At 39.2% G+C, this 22330-nt stretch overlaps 1 protein-coding gene across 5 annotated transcripts in view; it reads left to right on the top strand.

Annotated features, from left to right (window-relative positions):
• Positions 1–22330, top strand: part of LOC121378418 (FMRFamide receptor-like) — a 170231-nt gene that overhangs the window by 124397 nt on the left and 23504 nt on the right. For 3 of the 5 annotated variants that reach the window (XM_041506586.1, XM_041506583.1, XM_041506585.1), the window contains exon 2: positions 8173–8264. The gene's annotated coding sequence lies outside the window, so the exon portion shown is untranslated. Of the gene's footprint in view, positions 1–8172; positions 8265–20137; positions 20366–22330 lie in introns of all 5 variants that reach the window. The other 2 variants (XM_041506587.1, XM_041506584.1) reach the window with 1 other exon arrangement.

Genomic DNA, 22330 nt, shown 5'->3' with positions numbered 1-22330 from the left:
AGATCCCTTGCTACTAATGGAAAAATATAGGGGATGTCCTCTCTTAGACTATATGTAAAATTTACCAAATCTTTAACATCCAATAGCCGATGATTAATAAATCAATGTGCTCTAGTGGTGTTATTAAACAAAACAAACTTCGTCATAATAATAATAATAATAATCATATCATCGTCATCATCATCATCATCATCTCGTCGTCGCCATCATCATCATCTCGTCGTCGTCATCATCATCATCATCTCGTCGTCATCATGATCACCATCATCATCTCGTCGTCGTCATCATGATCACCATAATCATCTCGTCGTCGTCATCATCATCATCATCATCATCATCATGGCCACCACCAAGAGGATCATTTAGAATAATAAAATAATGATTACATATTAGGGACATAATCGGAGAAGGTCCGACGCCATATAACCGTAAATAAAATGTGTTGAGTGCGTCGTTAAATAAAACATTTCCTTCCTAATCGGAGAAGGCTTATTGAAAATATCTCTCTTTTTTTACGTTAGCCATTACTAAGCATTGCATTGGAACAGAAAAAGCTTCAGATTGTTTTCTAAACAAAATGATGACACTTATCTGTAGTGAAAAGGTCATTTATTGAATGATTTAATGAAAATTAGCTGATGCAGCATATAATCCAGATATATCAGCACTTTAGAATTACAATTTTATGTCACCATAATTTGGATGACAAAACCGTTTTCCATAATCAAAATCGTATATCTGCACAACGCAGAGTCGAAAGGGCTTTTTTTTTTCTTTTTTTTTAAATCGCGATATTGCTTCTATGAATCTCCATCAGTAGTCTCATGTATAGGATGACTGAAATAAAATACATATCAGATTCATAAAATGCATATGGGTAGAGGTTTAGTTTCCCAGCTCAAAATGCTGTGCTCAAAACGTTCACTTTGATCGTACATAATTTTGACCGATGGTTTTTGTAGCATTCAAGCAAGAAAACGGTAAATCATTCAACTCGCCTGATGCTAAATGAGCGTATTTCTGCAATTCAACATAAATTTAATTTGTTTTTAACAAATATTTATTTGAATTAATTATCAAATATTTCCTAAGATTTAGAGGAATGTGGCAGAAGATATGACGGGTGACACGAAAAAGACGGCCCGGGCCTAACGACGGGACCAGTAGATAGTGTCAAGGAGAGTGGGACTAAATAGTTAGGCTAATGCTTGGCGTACACCTACCGATTAACACTGACTCGACTGTCGAGTCGGCTGTAGTCTGAAAATGTGCACTGGCACATCGGGGCAAAACTAGAGATTAGACGCGACTGTCGCGTCTTTGCACTACGCACACCTACCGATTAACGCCGACTCGACTGTAGAGTCAACAATTGTCTGAAATTTTGCACCTGCATACACCAGTCGACACGAGTCTAATCAGGGCAAAACTGGAGATTAGACGCGACTGTCTTTGCCCTGCACACACCGGTGTCCAACCATTTTGCCTACAACCCACTTTGCCTACACTCATTTTGCCTACAACCCACTTTGCCTACACTCATTTTGCCTACAATCCACTTTGCCCACACTTAGTATGAAAATATGACATCCCCAGTTGAAAATTGCACAACAAAACAGATTGAACTATTAAAATGGCCTCACAAATATTTAAAAAAAAATTCGTACAAATTTCAGTCATATTTACAACTGCAGATTAGCAAGTGGCTGGCAGCGTCTAAAAACTCTAAAGGAGTTTTGCGGCCTTGCTGAAGCTGATCCTTCAACCTCAAGAGAACGGTTCAGCTTGGAATACCACCATTTAAAGTGGTTATTGGTTCTAGGACCAATGTTGCCATGCTGGTTCCACATAGCTATCTTAAACAAGGAATCATCATCAACCCAGGGTGTTGTCACATAGTCTGTAAATTCAGTTACATGGGGCAGGTGATCAGGCCGCTATCATTGATCATTGGACTAATACTAATTACCACAAAGAGCATAAAATCACCTTTACGCAACTAAGACCCAATTACATTACTTATGTTCATTGTAATCTTAATTCTTTATATAATACAATGTTTTAACATTGGTTTGAGACACAAAATAATAGGGATTGTCCCACTATTAACTGGAGCTGTCACTTTTTCATACTGTAGGCAAACTGAGTGTAGGCATACTGGATTGTAGGCAAAATGGGTTATAGGCAGAATGGGAGGGAACCTACACACCTACCGATTAACGTCGACGCGACTGTCAAGTCGGCGCTAATCGGTAGGTCAAGCATAAGACGCATATCCGTTGATTTTCGGGTGTGACCGAGTGACTGTTGTCCTCTTCTACGCGCAGACATCATACATTCACCGAGTAAACTTCATTACTATGCAATAACCTCGCCAACGTATTCGCCAGTGATGCAAATGACGTCGTTTATTACCTACTGAAGCAGTGATAACATCTGTCTTCATAAAACTAATGCGACAATTGTATCACGCACCGTTGTTGTCACATGGCTGGCTGGCCAAACGAGTCACGTGCTACAACTGACGGCCATCTTACTTTTAGATGTGACAGATATATGGTTATTATGAATCATAATTACATTTTTTTTCATAATGACATCAAGTCCTTTCATAGTTTGAAATGTCAAATCAAGGTCTTTATAACTTTATCCATTACAATGGAGAAATCCACGCAAAGTACGAGAGACGTTTAATTTATAATTCTTACATTAATGCGATCTAATTGTGTTGATAGTCACTAGAGGGCGTAACAGTGACATTGCGGGCGCGGGATACGTCTAGCGATAAGGGAAGGTTCAAGCATTTACATTTTAACTTGATTTTCGCGCTTACATCCAATAAATATTCAAGCATACTGTTCAACTGGCCGCCTGTTTCAACTACCTCCGCAAGGCAGGAGTAAATGTGGGGTGGGGGTGGGGGAGAGTTTCTTTTGTTTAACAACATCACTAGAGCACATTGATTTATTAATCATCAGTTATTAATGTCAAACATTTGATAATTTTCACATACAGTCTTAGAGATAATGAAGATGATGATGATGATGATAACTAGTTTAACGTGCCCATATACCACTAGGGTTTCGAACACGCCCATCCCGAGTCCGACCTCCGATAAGATCGGTGGCCTGACTCGGGATGGAGGGGGGGGGGGGGGTGAAAATGGGCAGAATTTTGAAAATAGCAATTAGTAAAAAAGTTAATAGAATAAATAAAAAAAATAAAAAGGTTACAAGCCAAAAATAAAAAAGAATTGACTGCTCGGCCGAATATTTATATAATTTGGAGCATTTTAGAAGGACAGTCCAAAATTAAATAAGAGAAAGAAGAGAGGATCGGACTATTTAATAATATTTTTAAAATAGACTCTTAGAGAGGAAACGCGCTACTTTTTTTTTTTCATTATTAGCAAGGGATCTTTTTTTTTAATGCAACATAATACCACGGTCTTTGATGTACCAGTCATGGTGCATTGGTTGGAAGGAAAGAGGTTAATGGTTAGGTTTAGTTGTTAGTGCATATGAAGACGAACACGTTTATTTGGATTGTCGATCATTTCACAGTGTTCACTCATAAAGGCCCACAGCAGTCGGCAATGCCATGGAGATTGCCACGGTGTTTATAATGTTTGCCGTGGACTATATTCGACTTGCCCTTTCCCCATTTTGTTTTTTTGCCGTGGACATTTTTTTTTTAATTGCAGGAGTTGCAATACACATCTAAGTAATTAATAGTGATGATAAAAGTTGCCGATCAATCGCAAATATCAAGATGGAATTTGCCGCGGAGTTTATAATTGTCCACGGCACGTTTTTGCTATGGATTATATATTTTTGTCCACAACATGTTTTTTGTTTTCTCTTAATTGCAAGGGTTGCAAAACACAGTAATTAAAAGTAATGATAAAAGTCAGTGTAAAATTCAATGGTTGAGAAAGATGTCGAAGTAGAGGCCTTACACGTTCCAGTCAGGCCATTAAACAAAAGTCTGGGTTAGGGTCGGTACCTAGAGGCGAACCAAACACTGACCAGCCTAAAGGCTGATAGCTCAAACCAGCATCCCACTGAGGCCGTTAGTCCATGCACTTTTTATCTGACACCGGCCTCGGTGGCGTCGTGGTTAGGCCATCGGTCTACAGGCTTGTAGGTACTGGGTTCGGATCCCAGTCGAGGCATGTGGTTTTTAATCCAGATACCGACTCCAAACCCTGAGTGAGTGCTCCGCAAGGCTCAGTGGGTAGGTGTAAACCACTTGCACCGATCAGTGATCCATAACTGGTTCAACAAAGGCCATGGTTTGTGCTATCCTTCCTGTGGGAAGCGCAAATAAAAGATCCCTTGCTGCTAATCGGAAGAGTAGCCCATGTAGTGGCGACAGCGGGTTTCCTCTCAAAATCTGTGTGGTCCTTGGCCATATGTCTGACGCCATATAACCGTAAATAAAATGTGTTGAGTGCGTCGTTAAATAAAACATTTCTTTCTTTTTTATCTGACATGCGTTCAGCGACAGCGAACGACGCTAACGTTCGCGGACTATTTCACTGGTTTCCCGATGTGCTCATTTAGTATAACGTGAAGCGCCTATTTTCTACTTGGTCTGTCTGAACTCAGCCCAGGTGATATGAACGTAACAATAATTTTTTCAATCACTAATTAATTATCGAGTGGAATGGGATTTAAACGCTTTGTTAGGGCGGCTGTCTATCTGTATCCAGGTACTAACCAACCGTGCCAGGCGTCATATAATTTTTATATCAACGCATACTGGCATTTTGACATGGCATGACTGCAGACTACAACGTACAGCTTGGCAGTGCATGGTACTCGAATAAACTCTCTTTGGGACATCTTTTCCCATTAATTATATTGACTATGTCTACAGTGCCTAGAGCTCTGAAACTGACATAAGCCACCTGGATGAACATGTTGGTTCTTGTGTGACGGGAACTAATGATCATTTAGAAACAACTTGCAAGAAACCTGCCTTTCCGGATGAATAAATTTATCAAATATTTCTAGAAAACGGGCAATGATAAATAAGTGATATGCTTATCCAATTAAAAGTTCAGACTCGTCCAACATATTAATGTTAGATACTGTGTTAACGGAGACAAGGACAACATAAAGACTAGCTATGGAAATATTGTAGTAAACTGAACTAAAAGTCCATGTCAGCCTCCATTTAAAGGTGTTTTTTTTTTGTGTTTTTTTGTTTTTTTAATTATTATTATTTTTGTTGTGTGTTTTTTTATGTTGCTTTTTTATATTTCGATTTGGTTGACATAAAAAGAAAAATTAAAGCGTTTTGGAAATAACAAAAACATTATTTTTGTGTGCAATAATAAAAAAAAATCGGTTCATTAGAGGAAACCCGCTGTCGCCACATAGGCTACTCTTTTTACGACAGGCAGCAAGGGATCTTTTATTTGCGCTTTCCACAGGCAGGATAGCACAAACCATGGCCTTTGTTGAACAAGTTATGGATCACTGGTCGGTGCAAGTGGTTTACACCTACCCATTGAGCCTTGCGGAGCACTCACTCAGGGTTTGGAGTCGGTATCTCGATTAAAAATCCCATGCCTCGACTGGGATCCGAACCCAGTACCTACCAGCCTGTAGACCGATGGCCTGCCACGACGCCACCGAGGCCGGTTTCCGGGCAGTGTACCACGACTGTTATTTCAAAAGTATGGTATATGTAATCCTGTCTCTGGGATGGTGCATATAAAATATCAATTGCTACTAATGAAAAAATGTAGCCGGTTTTCTCTCTAAGACTATATGTCAACATTACCAAATCTTTGACTTCTAATAACCGATGATTAATAAATCAATGTGTTCTAGTGGTTTCGTTAAACAAAACAAACTTTAAATTTTAACAAACCCTTATTCAAATGCACAGATACTTTATTTGCACTAGATGCATTGACCCTTGAATATAACAGCATACGATGGCACAGAGTACATGTATATTAAAGAGACATACCCTAGTTTCAACCCGTGAAAATTAACACTAAGTTTAGTTAAAGGGACAGACCCTAGTTTTAACCCGTGAAATTTGACACTAAGTTTAGTTAAAGGGACAGACCCTAGTTTTAACCCGTGAAAATTAACACTAAGTTTAGTTAAAGGGACAGACCCTAGTTTTAACCCGTGAAAATTAACACTAAGTTTAGTTAAAGGGACAGACACTAGTTTTAACCCGTGAAAATTAACACTAAGTTTAGTTAATCTACAAACCTGTAACACATTTGGATAAAGTTACAATTGAGTAAAACACGAGTCTGTGACTTTGAAATGTTAATATACCCTCTAAAATAGACTAAAACTCGACTCCATAACTGTGACTTCTCAGACGCACGTGCGTTTTTAAAAATATGAAAAATGCATTTTGTGATATTAAAAACACCAGGATGACCAAACACACTTCGAATGTACGGAAATTGATAATCTAAACAATATCTAAGTAAAGTATGACTTTAACTTATCAAAAACGGTTATAATAGTCAATAATATGCGTTAATGTTTAAAAACTAGGGTATGTCCCTTTAAACAAAAGGAAAAAAAAAGAAAAAAGAGCGCGGGAATGGTTTGGAATATAAGAGTTGCAGACGACTCTAAAGTTTCAAGTGCAATTACAGATATTCCAAGAGAGAGATTAACTCTAATAGTTTTGGGAATTTTGTTTCAGAAGAATCTGTGCTGTAGTATTCACTGCTCTATCTTAAGAAACTTTATTTTAGAAACATAGATGTATTGTAGGTTTTAAGTTAGATAAAAAAAAGAACAACTTCTAATTCGTCGAGGAATCAGATTCGCTTTTCGGATTCTGCACTAAGTCTCAACAAAACACTTTTACTTACCTGCCTTTTATAAATAATCAAAAACCGGTTCGACAAAATATGTGTGAGTTCAGGTTTTCTTAAGTGCATTCTAGGTCCGAACTATTTTTTTTATTCTAGAGGGCATCACGTACAAACTTATGAGGTCAAATAAAAACTGAAATCGCATTACTTGAATACAAATTCCTTTTCAAATACTACCTAATAATGTTTAGGTTGGCAGTCGAACCCATTGCCTTTGGCATAGTGTATCGTTACTTGCAAGAATACTGCCATTTAAGCCATTAGACTGTCATTTATTATCACAAAAACGTCTATCGGAAAACCTTTACGCCTTCGGCACAGTGCACCGATACTTGCAAGAACACTGCGCAATACATTTATGATCGTGCAAATGCGAACTTGAATTTTAATCTTTATAAACCGTGTTTGCTAACATTTTAATGGATGAAACGAAAATAATCAAATACCGTTATGGAGGTAATGTAACTGGTCATGAAATGTCAACAACAATAATCGACTACCCTGTTAGAATGGCCCGTTTGTTGTGAGTCGTTACTGTAACGAACTATTTGATTGGATCGCACTGGTGTTCATTGTAAGGAACAATTGGATTGGGCGCAACCGTTTGATACTGGGATCTGCTACCAGCATGGCACTTGATATCTTTGTTAGACATCAGGTACCTTCGGTGAATATTGACTCGAACATATCAATGTTTATACTTAGTTTTATATTGATTGGTAAATTAAAGTACTTGTATTATTAAGGCAGATCTATACAGTAATGTCAGGTTAAAGTCTTTGTTGAGAAAATCAAAAGGAAGAAAGGAAGGAAATGTAACATTGACGTCATCAGCATATTTTGTTTACGGTTATATGACATCGGACATATGGTTAAGGACTACACAGATATTGAGAGAGGAAACCCGCTGTCGCCACTTCATAGGTTACTCTTTTCGACTAGCGGCAAGGGATCTTTTATATGCACCATCCCACAGACATGATAACACATACTACGGCCTTTGATATACCAGTCGTGATGCACTGACTGGAGCGAGAAATAGCCCGATGGGCCCACCGACGGGGATCGATCCCAGACCGACCGCGCATCAAGCGAACGCTTTACCGCTGGGCTACTTTCCGCCCCAGGATATGCTCTATGCCATATACGCCTTTTTCTTTTTAAACGTAGCTCTTGTATTCCTTGTACAGCTAAGTAGATGTGTGCATATTATGTAATTCTATCTACAGAAAACGTCATCACTGTCTACTATTGAATTGTATAATTTGATTTATTCATTGACTAATGTATTTTATTACATTTTCCAGAAACAAACCTGCGGACGAACAATGGATTACGTGTGACAACAAGAGGGTGTAAGTCACCCACAGACAAAGACAGCAGATTGTGAAGACAAAAGGTAACATTAATGATTCAGTGTATTTGCGTTAAGGGACAGCTTGGTGTTGTGTATGCATGTTTGTAGCAATAGCATATGCACACATAATACATGTATAAATTAATATTTAATTTTTTGTATATTTTCTTAGCGGCAGGGACAAATATATTACAATTTATCTGATTCTGTAGACCAAGCGTCGCCATTGTCATTTATTAGGCACACAATGACTGTTAATTAAAATGGACAAGTATATATCTTAGGCTTAAAAAGGTGCGTGTTCCCGGGAATGCCCCGAAACACAAATTAGGTATGGAAGTCGGCTTAATTGGTATGTTTTGGGAGGGGGGAAGGTGTAGTTTAGGTGGGTTTTATATGTTATGTATGTAGTCTTTCCATCTACGTAATTAGTGATTTCCCTAGAAATTTGGCAAGTCATGGTAGACCAAACACTTTGGGGGCATTTTCACCATTTTCGGGGCACTTGTTTTTCATTAAAAATACATAAAAATTAATTGAAATAACATTAATGTAATTTATGTGCTTGCTTTAATAAGTGAATGGCAAAAGATATAAATGGCATATTTTATTAATTAATAATACCTTATTGGGTGTTTTATAAAGGCACTTTTAGAATTAATTACTGAAAAAGGCTTGTTTAATCTCAGGGCAGCATGGTGCTGATTAAGGCAAGATGGTGCTAGACTATTGAGGCATGGTGCTGCACCATGCTAAAGCAAGCTAGGGAAAACACTACGTAATAAAACGACTGGTACGTCAAAGGCCGTTGTATGTGCTATCCTATTTGTGGGATGGTGCATATAAAAGATCCCTTGCTATTAATGGAACAACTGTAGCGGGTTTCCTCTCTATGCCTGTCAAAATAACCATATGTTTGACATCCAATAGCTGATGATTAGTAAATCAATGTGCTCTAGTGGTGTTGTTGAACAAAACAAACAAACAAAACATTATTCTAGGTAGGTTCGGGTTTCCCAAACAAAGCCTTATTACACAAAGCTTCCTTTCATTTTCTTGACATAATCATCGTTAAAATGTTGATACATCAAGTAATGTGATTTTGTCTCTGTGCGGTGTAGACCGGCCTCGGTGGCGTCGTGGCAGGCCATCGGTCTACAGGCTGGTAGGTACTGGGTTCAGATCCCAGTCGAGGCATGGGATTTTTAATCCAGATACCGACTCCAAACCCCGAGTGAGTGCTCCACAAGGCTCAATGGGTAGGTGTAAACCACTTGCACCGACCAGTGATCCATAACTGGTTCAACAAAGGCCATGGTTTGTGCTATCCTGCCTGTGGGAAGCGCAAATAAAAGATCCCTTACTGCTAATCGGAAAGAGTAGCCCATGTAGTGGCGACAGCGGGTTTCCTCTCAAAATCTGTGTGGTCCTTAACCATATGTCTGACGCCATATAACCGTAAATAAAATGTGTTGAGTGCGTCGTTAAATAAAACATTTCTTTCTTTCTGTGCGGTGTAATATTTCTGAACATTCGTTTTTTAAAATAGGCTGCTATATTTTTGTCTCGGCTTTACGAAACATAAATTCATAAAACATTTCCTAAAAATAGTAAAAGTGAGATTCTGTGCCTAAAACTAACTCTAGAAGAAGTAGCGACATTTTTTGTAATCAGTACACTTTAACTAAACATATTCAACTCAAACATTGACATAACTAAGAACTTTGAAATTTTTTGTTACATTTCTCGGACGGCGGCAGTGATGACCATATGTTTGACATCCAATAGCTGCGTCAAACTTTCACATTAAAGTTTGGTATTTAGATTAGGATCTCACAAACTATAAGTCCTAGATCAAGAAGAAGAAGTTTGTTTTGTTTAACGACACCACTAGAACTCATTGATTTATTAATCATCGGCTATTGAATGTCAAACATTTGGTAATTCTGACATGTAGTCTAAGGGAGGAAACCCGCTACATTTTTCCATTAGTATCAAGGGATCTTCTATATGCTTCATCCCACAGACAGGATAACACATATCACGGCCTTTGATATACCAGTCGTAGTGCACTGGCTGGAACGAGAAATAGCCCAATGGGCCCACCGACGGGATCGATCCCAAACCGACCGCGCATCAAGCGAGCGCTTTTGCCACTGGGCTACGTCCCGCCTACTCCTAGGTAAAATAGTTTTTATTGGCACAAATGTTGCCAAAATAAGATTATTAGGGGCAAGAAAAAGAAAAAACCCAATACCCCCCAAACCCTCCCCCCCCCCACAACCCCCCCCCCCCAAAAAAAAAATACCCCAACCCAACAACAACAAAAAACAACAACACAAACACCTTAGCTGGGTATGAATTGGAAGGGGTAGATTTGTTTTTCAGTAGAAAGAAGGAAGGAAATGTTTTATTTAACGACGCACTCAGTACAGTTTATTTACGGTTATATGGCATCGGACCACACAGATATTGAGGGAGGAAACCCGCTGTCGCCACTTTATGGGGATACTCTTTTTCGATTAGCAGCAAGGGATCTTTTATATGCACCGTCCCATAGACAGGATATCACATACCACGGCCTTTGATGTACCAGTCGTGGTGCACTGGCTGGTGAGAGATCAGTAGAGAGAGAACATGAAAAAACATACTAGCTCATCAATTACTTACTTGCATGGTAAGTAAAAAGAAAATTCGTTAACGACTCCCCAAACAAATATTCAAGATAAAATAATTATGATCTCAAAATAGGAAACGGCTAATTAAAAAAGAGAAATGATCGGTGGTTTATTCTCTAATATAAAACACATGGTTATATCGAGATTTGGTCTAGAAAAATATTCAGGACAAAATATTTATGGTCTCAAAATCGAAAACGGCTAATTTGAAAATAAAAATGATCTGTAGTTTATTCTCTACAAGATATTGGGCCGTATTTACAAAGCCTTGTTATGTCTGACACGTGTGTAACTATAAATTTACAATGCTTAAACACCTGTTTATGTCTGACACGTGTGTAACTATATATATTTACAATGCTTAAAACACCTGTTTATGTCTTACACGTGTGTAACTATATACATTTACAATGCTTAAACACCTGTTTATGTCTTACACGTGTGTAACTATATACATTTACAATGCTTAAACACCTGTTTATGTCTGACACGTGTGTAACTATATACATTTACAATGCTTAAACACCTGTTTATGTCTGACACGTGTGTAACTATATACATTTACAATGCTTAAACACCTGCGTTTTGAAAAACAGGCTTCGTGAATTATTCGGCTCATAGTAATTTCAAGTCTTTGTCTACAACAACAAAAAATCAAGATAATGCTACAGTCACATATCCACCGGACCCCGTACGCATTTTTCTACCTACCGCGGATTTACAAGATTTCGGGAAATTGGGGGTTATCGCAGGGGTCTGCGACATCCGCGTATAGCAGTCACACATTGGGCGGGGCCGGCGCGGTGCTATTTGAAGTTTTCTCGACTCCAGTCGCGAGGCGCCCGTGTGTAAGCTGCAAGGGTACCGCAGGATAAAGCTATGTTTCCATTAAAGGGACATTCCCGAGTTTGCTGCATTGTAAGATGTTTCCGACTAATAAAATATTTCTACGATTAAACTTACATATTAAAGATATTTTTTTGTGTAGAATATCAGTGTCTGTATATTCAGTGTGTTTCTGGTCGTCTTAATATTTGTAAGAAGCTCAAACTGGATTTTGTCTAATTTCGTACGTACGAAAAAATCTTTTTTAGGAAATAAAATGAAATTTAGCCTAGTACAAATATTAGAACGATCAAAAACACGTTTAATATACAGTCACTAATATTTTATGCAGACAGATATATTTGATATGTAATTACAGTCATCAAAAAGTCTCTGCTAGTCGATAACATCTTTAAAATTGTAGCAAACTCAGGAATGTCCCTTTAATGCGGCTGCGATCCGGGTGCGTCCGATTGCGGTGCGGGTGCTTGCGTTTGTTATGTTTCCATTAATGCGGCTACTGACTGTGATTACTCCAGTAATGACATTCAAAATGCAAACACTGCAACATCACTTATTATTTGAAAAAAGAGCTTATTATTACAATTTGATACAGAAAAAGATTTTAAAAAACAAAAACAAAACAACATACAAACAAACAAAAGGAAGCGCCATTGATAAAAATTAGAACAAACAAGGAGTATACCAGAACCATACAGGTCTATGCATTTTCATATGTTCATATATCAATCATATTTGTAACAGACTTCGGTAAATATTTTTGTACTTAGGAAATACAAATATTTATTAGATCGACAAACTTTATTGAAACTATATGTAACTTTTATCCGCCAGATATTATGATATGCATCGGAAGTATGGGATGGCTGTTCTTTAGTCGAGGAATATATGATTGAAAAAGTACAATTAAAAGCCGCTAGATTAATCACGAGTTTGACTAAATTTGCATCCATAAAGTCTTTGTACTACAAAACTGGATTAGCAACACTTCCAGGCGTTAACTCAAAAAGCTGTGCACAATGTTTAAAACAATGAAAGGTATGGCTTCTAATTTTATGATACACAGTATCCCACAAACAGTTGAACAAAGAGTCCCTTTCATGCCGAGAAATGGAAATGATATTTCTTTACCCCTTTCTAGAACTCATTTACTTCAATCATTATTTATCCATTCGACCATAAAACTTTGGAACAACCTATGAGCTCAAATTCGAAATTGTCAAAACATAATTTAAAAAGGAAATAACACCCCTGCACCCGATGTCCCCATGCGTTGCACCACAATTATTCATTTGGTAATAGAAGAGAAAATGTCTTTACTCCAAGTTAAAAACACGGATGTAGTTATTTAAAAGCATGACTTATTCGAGCTGGGTCATTTTTAAAAGAAATAGCACCGATTCTTCGTGTATATCGTGTTGGTGGCTATAATTTCGAGAACAATTTTAATATTTTTCTTTTGATACATTTTATATGAAATGCAAAGACGCACTCTGTAGAATTCATTGGAAAGATTTCAGCCAATAGATTTACAGCCGGTTTAAATGGTAAAAGTGCTATAAGTGAAGAAATTAAAGAAAAAAAAGTGTGTGTAGTAAATATATATTTATATATTTATATATATATATACATGTGTATATATATACATATATATACACTATACATATATATATATATATATATATATATATATATACATACATACATACATGCATATGATGTTCATTACATAATCAGTGCGATGCGATCAGTCTAATTATCGAACACAGGTTACTTTATTGCGTTTTTCTCTGTTTCTTTTATTCTGTCTTTCTTTCTTTCTCTCTTTCAATAATATTTATTTGTGTTCATATTTAAATTGCAAAAATACATTACTGACGTAACATGTATGTATTATGGAGAAGGCCTAAGTTGTGTAACCTCTGCCAAATCCATTTGTTCTTTTAAAAATCAATAAAATGTTTCAATATATATATATATATATATATATATATATATATATATATATATATATATATATATATATATATATATATATATATATTGTAAATCTCGATGATGGGGATCTGTACAGTCATACACGCGCTTTAAATTTGGTACAGTACAAGTTCGATAAGTTTTTCAACATCAAGTGTCATTGAAAGTACACGAGACTTAGTTAGAATTTTTTTTGGTAGCCCTGCTTTCTAAGGGGAATCCTCTGTGCGATTCTTATGCGGGCTAGCTGGAATCGCTCCATGATCCGATCGAAAAAAATCGCATGCATTTCCGCGCAGGCGCTGGACGGAAATCGCATTAATGGAAACACTTACTATCAAAACAATGTTATGCGATATTTGACGTACCCGTACCCGGACCGCACCCGCACCGCAACCGCATTAATGGAAACATAGCTTAATCCTACGGATGGCGCACGGCAGTCGGACGGGAGCCGGACGGGAGCCGTGAGATACCCGTACGATTTTTACGTACACATCGTACGGGGCTCGTGAGGGACTCGCACGAACATCGTAAAATACTCGTACGATAATCTTGAAAATCGTACGGGTACGATTTTAGGGGCCCGAAATTCCGTCCAAAATCGTACAGCATCCGCACGAATGTTGCCGGGGCCGGTGCCCTTGTGATGCTGTCTACGACGTGTCTACGGCTTACGGCCAGTAAACGTTTTTACGACACATCGGGAACTTTTAACTCTGCGCTAAAAGCTTCCGATGAGCCTTATGGAGAGGAAAGAACGCCACGGCCACCGTGAGATTTTGCAAATTTTCCCCGAAATTTGGGCCCGTACAGGCGCCTTATTCCGAATCGGTGGCTATGTGACTGTAGCATAAGATAATTATGGTCTCAAAATAGGAAACAGGTAACTGGAAAGGAGAAATGATTGCTGGTTTCTTCTCTAATCTTTACCCAGGTATCAGAATTGTGTCATTTAAAGAACATAATTTCCCCGACCTCTCTAATACTATGTAGTTTTGTTTAGGCTGAACAAGAGTGTGACCGAAAAACCCCCACAATGACCATAGCACAATTCCTGCAATAATATATTTTTAATTACTTCGTATTGAGGTGTTTTCGACACTCCTTTCTAGCCGTATTAATAACAAAACAGTCCAATAACACTTCAACCGTAACCCAATCAACTAAAGTGGTTTCAAATAAAGTCCACATCAATAACTTATCACATTCGGCGATACCGAAACAATGGTAGAAAACGAAATGTTATTTTAATGAACGAAATCAATGGTTGAACCAACCGTGTTCCAACAAAACCAAGAGCAATGCCCATTTTGTATTTTCAAACTGATCATAGTAATTTCCGGAAACAAACACTTCGTAATTCCCCGCACGTGACAAAACTTCGCTTGATCTCGTTGTTGCAATATTTCGTTTTTTGATGAAGGGCGTTAACAAGTCTCAGAAGACCTCTCCGTGTTTCGTGTATTATCCTGGATTTCACTTCAAACTGAGTAATGCTGATGATTGTGATGAGCGGGTTGATGCATTTAGAAGTATCAGAAAAACACGAACAATTCTCGCAGGATCTCGTTACTGCGAGAAATCGTTTTATTGAAAAGTTCTACCTAATCTCGATAGACCTCTCTGTGATTTACGTATTATTTCGGATACCATTTTTAGAGACATTGCTGCTACTTAGATCAACGACGATTGGTTTGATGATTTATACATTCTGACAGCATTCGTCACGTAACAAAATCTTGCGATATCTCGTCTGTTGCTAAATATCGTTCTGATGAAACGGTGAGGGGAGAGAGAGAGAGACAGACAGAAGGACACAAAGTAAGATAGAGAGAGAGAATGAAAGAGAGAAAAGATACTGAGAGGGTGGGGAAAGAGAAAGAGGAGGGGAGAGAGAATGAAAGAGAGAGACACACACATAGAGAGAGAGAGAGAGAGAGAGAGAGAGAGAGAGAGAGAGAGAGAGAGAGAGAGAGAGAGAGAGAGAGAGAATAGAGACAGAGAGAGATAGACAGACAGAAAGACAGATATAAAGAGACAGACAGTGAGATAGACAGACAGACAAACAGAGAGAGAGAGAGAGAGAGAGAGAGAGAGAGAGAGAGAGAGAGAGAGAGAGAGAGAGAGAGAGAGAGAGAGAGAGAGAGAGAGCATTACACGTCTGAGCTGCCAAGAGTTTGTAGAGTCGATCACCTTCCGTGTACCCATTAGTTTATGTCCCAAATACTCAACGACTAGTGTAATAAAGGTGGTGGTATACACTGCCCTGTCTGTGTGCGAAGTACTTATGAAATGTCACTTACTATCAAAGGCGGACGTAGGAAATATCTTAGAGGAGACCAAGGGAAAATGGGAATATGGACCAACTCCCTGAAAAGGGCACTTGTAAACAAAAAGAGGAACTTTAATTGTGTTTTTTTAGGCTGGAACGGTCCCCTGCCTGCCTTCCTTGCATCCGCCCATGACTGCTAATTTGGGTGACCAGCCTATGTCGACACACTGTAGATCCTCTGCTAACATTAATCTCTCTCGTCACAGATGACCAGGACTGTTGACCTGAATGCCCCAAGATATCGATTATCGATCGTTTATATGCTCATCAAATGACCAGAGTCATTTCCCTCAACAAACACTCTTAATGTTTTGCTCGAGACATAATGTCGCAAGATATTGTTGTTGCGAAATATCCTTTTGATGAAGTGAGTTTTAATATCGACTCTGAGCATGCCAAAAAGGACTCCGAGGAGTACGAAAAGGGAAGCAAGTCTTATTAAACCTCAGTGGACAAAAATATACTCTTCGTGATAAGAAGAAAGGAAGGAAATATTTTATTTAACGACGCACTCAACACGCTTTGTTTTACGGTTATATAGCGTCGGACATATGGTTAAGAACCACACGGATATTGAGGGAGGAAACCCACTCTCGCCACTTCATGGGCTACTCTTTTCGATTAGCAGCAAGGGATCTTTTATATGCACCATCCCACATACAGGGTAGTACATACCACGGCCTTTGCACTGGCTGGAGCGAGAAATAGCCGAATGGGCCCACTGACGGGGATCGATCCCATCCCGACCGCATATCAAGCGAGCGATTTACCACTGGGCTACATCTCGCCCCTTTGTGATAAAGGATTCAGTATTAGATGCAGGAATAAACCCTATTTTTATATGTTAATTATGGGAGTTAGCTCTCCTTTCATCATTGTATAACCTAGCAGTCAAATCACTTTTGATTGCAGCAAAAAAAAAGAAAGAAAAAAAAAGGGGGTACTCTATCCCATGAAACTGTACACCTACAAGCCGCTCATTGAAAGAAAAAAATGTTTTATTTAACGACGCACTCAACACATTTGATTTACGGTTATATGACGTCAGACATATGGTTAAGGACCACATAGAGTTTGAGAGGAAACCCGCTGTCGCCCCTACATGGGCTACTCTTCCGCTCATTGAATACAGAGTCGTAGTATTTTTAGTGTTTTATATTTTTCCATCTTTCTCATTTTAGGTGCCCGTATTCACCTAAAGTTTAGCCATGTCTAAAAGGACAGACTATTTGTCGCTTTAATATAAAAAAGATGGCTATTCTATCCAGGTCACACGTAACAAAATATCGAATTATCTCGTTACTGTTAGAGATAATTTTTTTACGCATGGCTTTATCTGTAATTTACGTATTATGTTGGATTTCATTTTAAACGGAGGGAGCGGGACGTAGCTCAGTGGTACAGAGCTCGTCTGATGCGCGATCGATCTAGGATCGATCCCCGTTGGTGGGCCCATTGGGCTGTTGCTCGTTCCAGCCAGTGCTCCACAACTGATGTAACAAAGGCCGTGGTATGTACTATCCTGTCTGTGGGATGGTGCATATAAAAGATCCCTTGCTGTTAATCGGAAAGAGTAGCCCATGAAGTGGCGACAGCGGGTTTCCTCTCTCAATATCTGTGTGGTCCTTAACCATATGTCCGACGCCATTCCTTCCTTGAAACGGAGTGTTACTGTATTGATCGCTTTGATGAATTAAGAACTGTCCATTACATATAGCAGCTGACAAAAGTTCGGTTGATCTCGTTGATGCGAAATTTCACCTTAATGTTGGTGCTACTGGTCGCTTTGATGAATTAAGAACTATCCATAGCATACTGTCTATAACAAAAGCTAGCATGATCTCATTGCTGCGATATTTCGCCTTACTTTGAGTGCTACTGAAAAAACAAAAGTTTGGTTTGTTTAACGACACCACTAGAGCACATTGATTCATTAATCATCGGCTATTGGATGTCAAACATATGACATATAGTCATCAGAGGAAACCCGCTACATTTTTTTCTAATGCAGCAAGGGATCTTTTATATGCACTTTTCCACAGACAGGATAACACATACCACCGCCTTTGATCTTTGATATACCAGTTGTGGTGCACTGGCTGGAACGAGAAATAGCCCAATGGGCCCACCAACGGGGATCGATCCCAAACCGATCGCGCATCAAGCGAGCGCTTTATCACTGGGCTACGACCCGCCCCTTGGGTACTACTGAACGCTTTGATGGATTTTAAAATTACCCTATTATTTCACACGGTGTAAAATGTCGCGTGATTTCATTGCTGCGAGATTTCACCTCAAAAAAGGTGCTACTGATCGGTTTGATGAATTAAGAAGTGTCTATGTCAACTTTACAATTATCACTATACCAGTAAATCAATGGGTGCTCCAGTCTGTTGGAGGAAATCGCGAATGTATGTATCGCACGTGACAAAATCTCGCATGATCTCATTGCTGCGCGATTTCACCTTAATTTGAGTGCCTCTGATCGCTTTGGTGAATTAAGAAGTGTCCACAGTATCTCGTGCATAACAAAATCTCACATTATCTCCTTGCTGCGAGATTTCACTTTAACTTTGGTGCTACTGATCGCTTTGATGAATTAAGAAGTGTTCACAGCATCTCACGCATAACAAAATATCACATGATACCGTAGTTTTTTTTTGTTGGTTTTTTTATGAAGTGTTTTATCAAGTCTAGACAGACCACTCAGTGTTTAATGTGTTATGCTGGAGTTCACCTCAGACAAAACTGATCTCTCTTTTTGATGAAGCAACCAGTGTCCACTACTGACGTTATCCCACCAGCACGTGTTCAGATGCTCGTGGGCTTCAATACCAGTCGCAACTAAACGTGATCGGGAGGAAATTAGGCGTGATTATTCGCACGACTCTTCGGCTAGCCAAGCCCGAGTTCCTTTGGCGATGACGGCGATTAGCCCACACCAAGTCGTTTATCAGGATTTGTTTTTATTTTACGACCACGTCGCATTAATCCGCTGGTAAGCGCGTATCCTCGAGGACATCAGCTGGGTCTGTAGATGCAAGGACACGTGGTGATCATGGCTAACTCACTGGTCGTGATTTACAGACCTGGGGCCTAATTCACTAAATTCTCGCAACTTTGCGATCTCGCAGTGCAGTGCTAAAAGACTTGCAAAGAAGATGCTTTGTTGTTTAGCAGAGCCTAAGAGACCTTTGTGAATTAGGCCCCAAGTGATTAACTGAAAAATAAAATGTTCAGCCTCTCTCATCTTTCGGCTTTGGTGGACGATATAGCAGGTGTCGAACCACCGACACCGGCGGTGTTACAGTAGTGCTTAGGCCATCGAATTCAAGGCTGGTAGGTATTGGGTTCGCATCCCGGTACTGGCTTTCACTCGGTGGGTATGTATGTATAAGGCCACTACACCGACTTCTCTAGAATCAACAAGTAACAACTGACCACTAACACAGTGTCCTGCACAGACAGCTGAGATGTGTGACCAGGACAGCGTGGTTGAATCTAAATTGAATGCAAGCACGAAGTATAACTAACAACACGTGGCGACTGAGCATGTCTTACGGACTGGTGACCAACTTAGAGTTATAAATGTTTTGGTGTGGATGATATGATAGATGTCGACACTCAGGCTCGAATGTATTTCATCAAGAGCGGACGAAACGGCACACTAGTCTCGTATGTCGATGACGAAATTATGAGAGCCATCGTTTTCAAGGGTGTTAGGTACTGGGTTCGCGCCTCAACGCCGCCTCAACTCATTGACTTGACTCTCACTCATTGTGAGAGATGTACAATGCCAATCCAACCACTTCTATTTGTCTGACTCTCTTTCTGTCTGTTATTCTCTCTGTCTGTTGCCAAGCTATGCTGGCAATAGGAAAAATGGGAATATTCTTGAAAACTAGCACAATTTGAATTGAAGCTAAGTTGTAAAAAGGAACTATGGTAACGGCATCGAAAAGCGGCTGTATTGTCAGTGACAGAAGGGAATGTTTTATTTAACGACGCACTCAACACATTTTATTTGCTGTCATATGGCCTCAGACATATGGTTAAGGCCAGTATTTTTTTATTTTTAGGTTTACGAACAAGAACTTTTGTGCACAAAGGTAGGAGGAAGGAAAAAAACAACAAAAAAAACCCCCTGTTTGGGGTGTATCAGAAGGGGTGATTCCATTTTGTCACGCTGCTATTCCGGAAGTGAGGTCTCTGTGCGCAACCGCGCGGTGTATAGAAATTGGAGCGAAATAGCGAATCGAACTGAAAGAGAGCGACCGAAGACGAATTAACAATTCGTATCTACAACGGTATAATTATTGACGAAATAAGTGTTATTTCTTACTGTTACCTTACGAAATGCGCCACAATAGACTAGAATGGTAACTTTTTTTTTTTTTCTTTAGAGCTATTTGTGGAAGTCTGCAGCAAAAAAAAAAAAAAAAAATGAAAAATACGACTTTTATTTTATTTTTATTTGAGCAAACTTTATGTCGGCGGGTTCGAAAACCGAATAATAAAAAAATACTGGCTTAAGGACCACACAGATATATATATATATATATTATAGAGAGAGAGAGAGAGAGAGAGAGAGAGAGAGAGAGAGAGAGAGAGAGAGAGAGAGAGAGAGAGAGAGAGAGAGAGAGAGAGAGAGAGAGAGAGAGAGAGAGAGAGAGAGAGAGAGGAAACCAGCTGTCGCCACTTCATGGGCTACTCTTTTCGATTAGCAGCAAGGGATCTTTTATATGCACCATCCCACGGCATTTGTTACACCAGTCGTGGTGCACTGGCTGGAACGACATATAGCCCAATGGTGCCATCGACGGGGATCGATCCTAAACCGACCGCGCATCAAGCTAGCGCTTTACCACTGGGCTACATTCTGCCCCGTATTGTCAGTGGCGTGTACCAGTCAAGTATATTAGGCAGGTGAAATAGCCATTGTTATGGAAGAATCCATCAAGCCCTAAGGCTCCGTTCCACGAACTAATCGTAGCTAACGTTAATTGTAGTGACTTAAAGCAAGGTCACACGATACGAGTGCCCCGTACGAGAATAGCCTATAACATAACAAACCGATGAAATTGTAATATTGTCTTGTCATAATTGGCCATTCTTACACACCCGTTGGTGAGAACACCATGCGTTATTTTTGATAACACGTGGGTTGTTTACACATGCACGTGTGTTAGCAATTTCAAAACATACGACTGACTGCTCCTAAGTGATGACCAGATCTCCTCTGCCATACATCCAATGAAAAGCTACACGATGAAAATCGATTACATTGTGACGTAAAGTTAACCTGACAATCATGTGTCTGTGACGCGTAAGTTAGCTACAAATGCAACGGCTGTAAATAACTTTTAGTTACCTTCATCCCTGCATCAAAAAAGCGATATTTAATCTGTGCATTTTGATAGTAATTGATAGTAAAACTTTTGTTTTATTAAACACAGACATATTTGTAAATGAATGAATGAATGAATGTTTAACGACACCCCAGCACGAAAAATACATCGGCTATTGGGTGTCAAACTATGGTAATGCAAATAAATAAAGTGATGATCAACATCAATATAAAAATTCAAGGTTTAAACAAAAACAGTGTAAAGAACTGTGCAAAAATACAAATACAAATATCACAGAATTTTACGGACACCGAATTTTACTCTAAACTTCAATTTGTGCTGTATTGGCCATTCTCAAAGAGAATGTTACACCCCTGCACCACGGTGAGGTTACAGCACGCGCAGGGGGAGACATATTTGTGTGCTGAAAATGTTATATGAGTTCGTATGTATTTAACATTTAATGATATGGGTTTTATGAGTTCGAATGTGAATTATTACATGTCAATTCGTCGGAAAAAGAAAGAAATGTTTTATTTAACGACGTACTCAACACATTTTATTTACGGTTATATGGCGTCAGACATATGGTCAAGGACCACACAAATTTTGAGAGGAAACCCGCTGTCGCCACTATATGAGCTACTCTTCCGATTAGCAGCAAGGGATCTTTTATTTGCACTTCCCACAGGCAGGATAGCACAAACCATGGCATTTGTTGAACCAGTTATGGATCACTGGTCGGTGCAAGTGGTTTTACACCTACCCATTGAGCCTTGCGGAGCACTCACTCAGGGTTTGGAGTCGGTATCTGGATTAAAAATCCCATGCCTCGACTGGGATCCGAACCCAGTACCTACCAGCCTGTAGACCGATGACTTAACCACGACGCCACCGAGGCCAGTCCAATTCGTCGGTATCCTT

The sequence above is a fragment of the Gigantopelta aegis genome, chromosome 8 (assembly GCF_016097555.1).
Source record: "Gigantopelta aegis isolate Gae_Host chromosome 8, Gae_host_genome, whole genome shotgun sequence".
NCBI classification, from domain to species: domain Eukaryota; kingdom Metazoa; phylum Mollusca; class Gastropoda; order Neomphalida; family Peltospiridae; genus Gigantopelta; species Gigantopelta aegis.
This window is presented reverse-complemented; position numbering and strand designations above follow the sequence as displayed.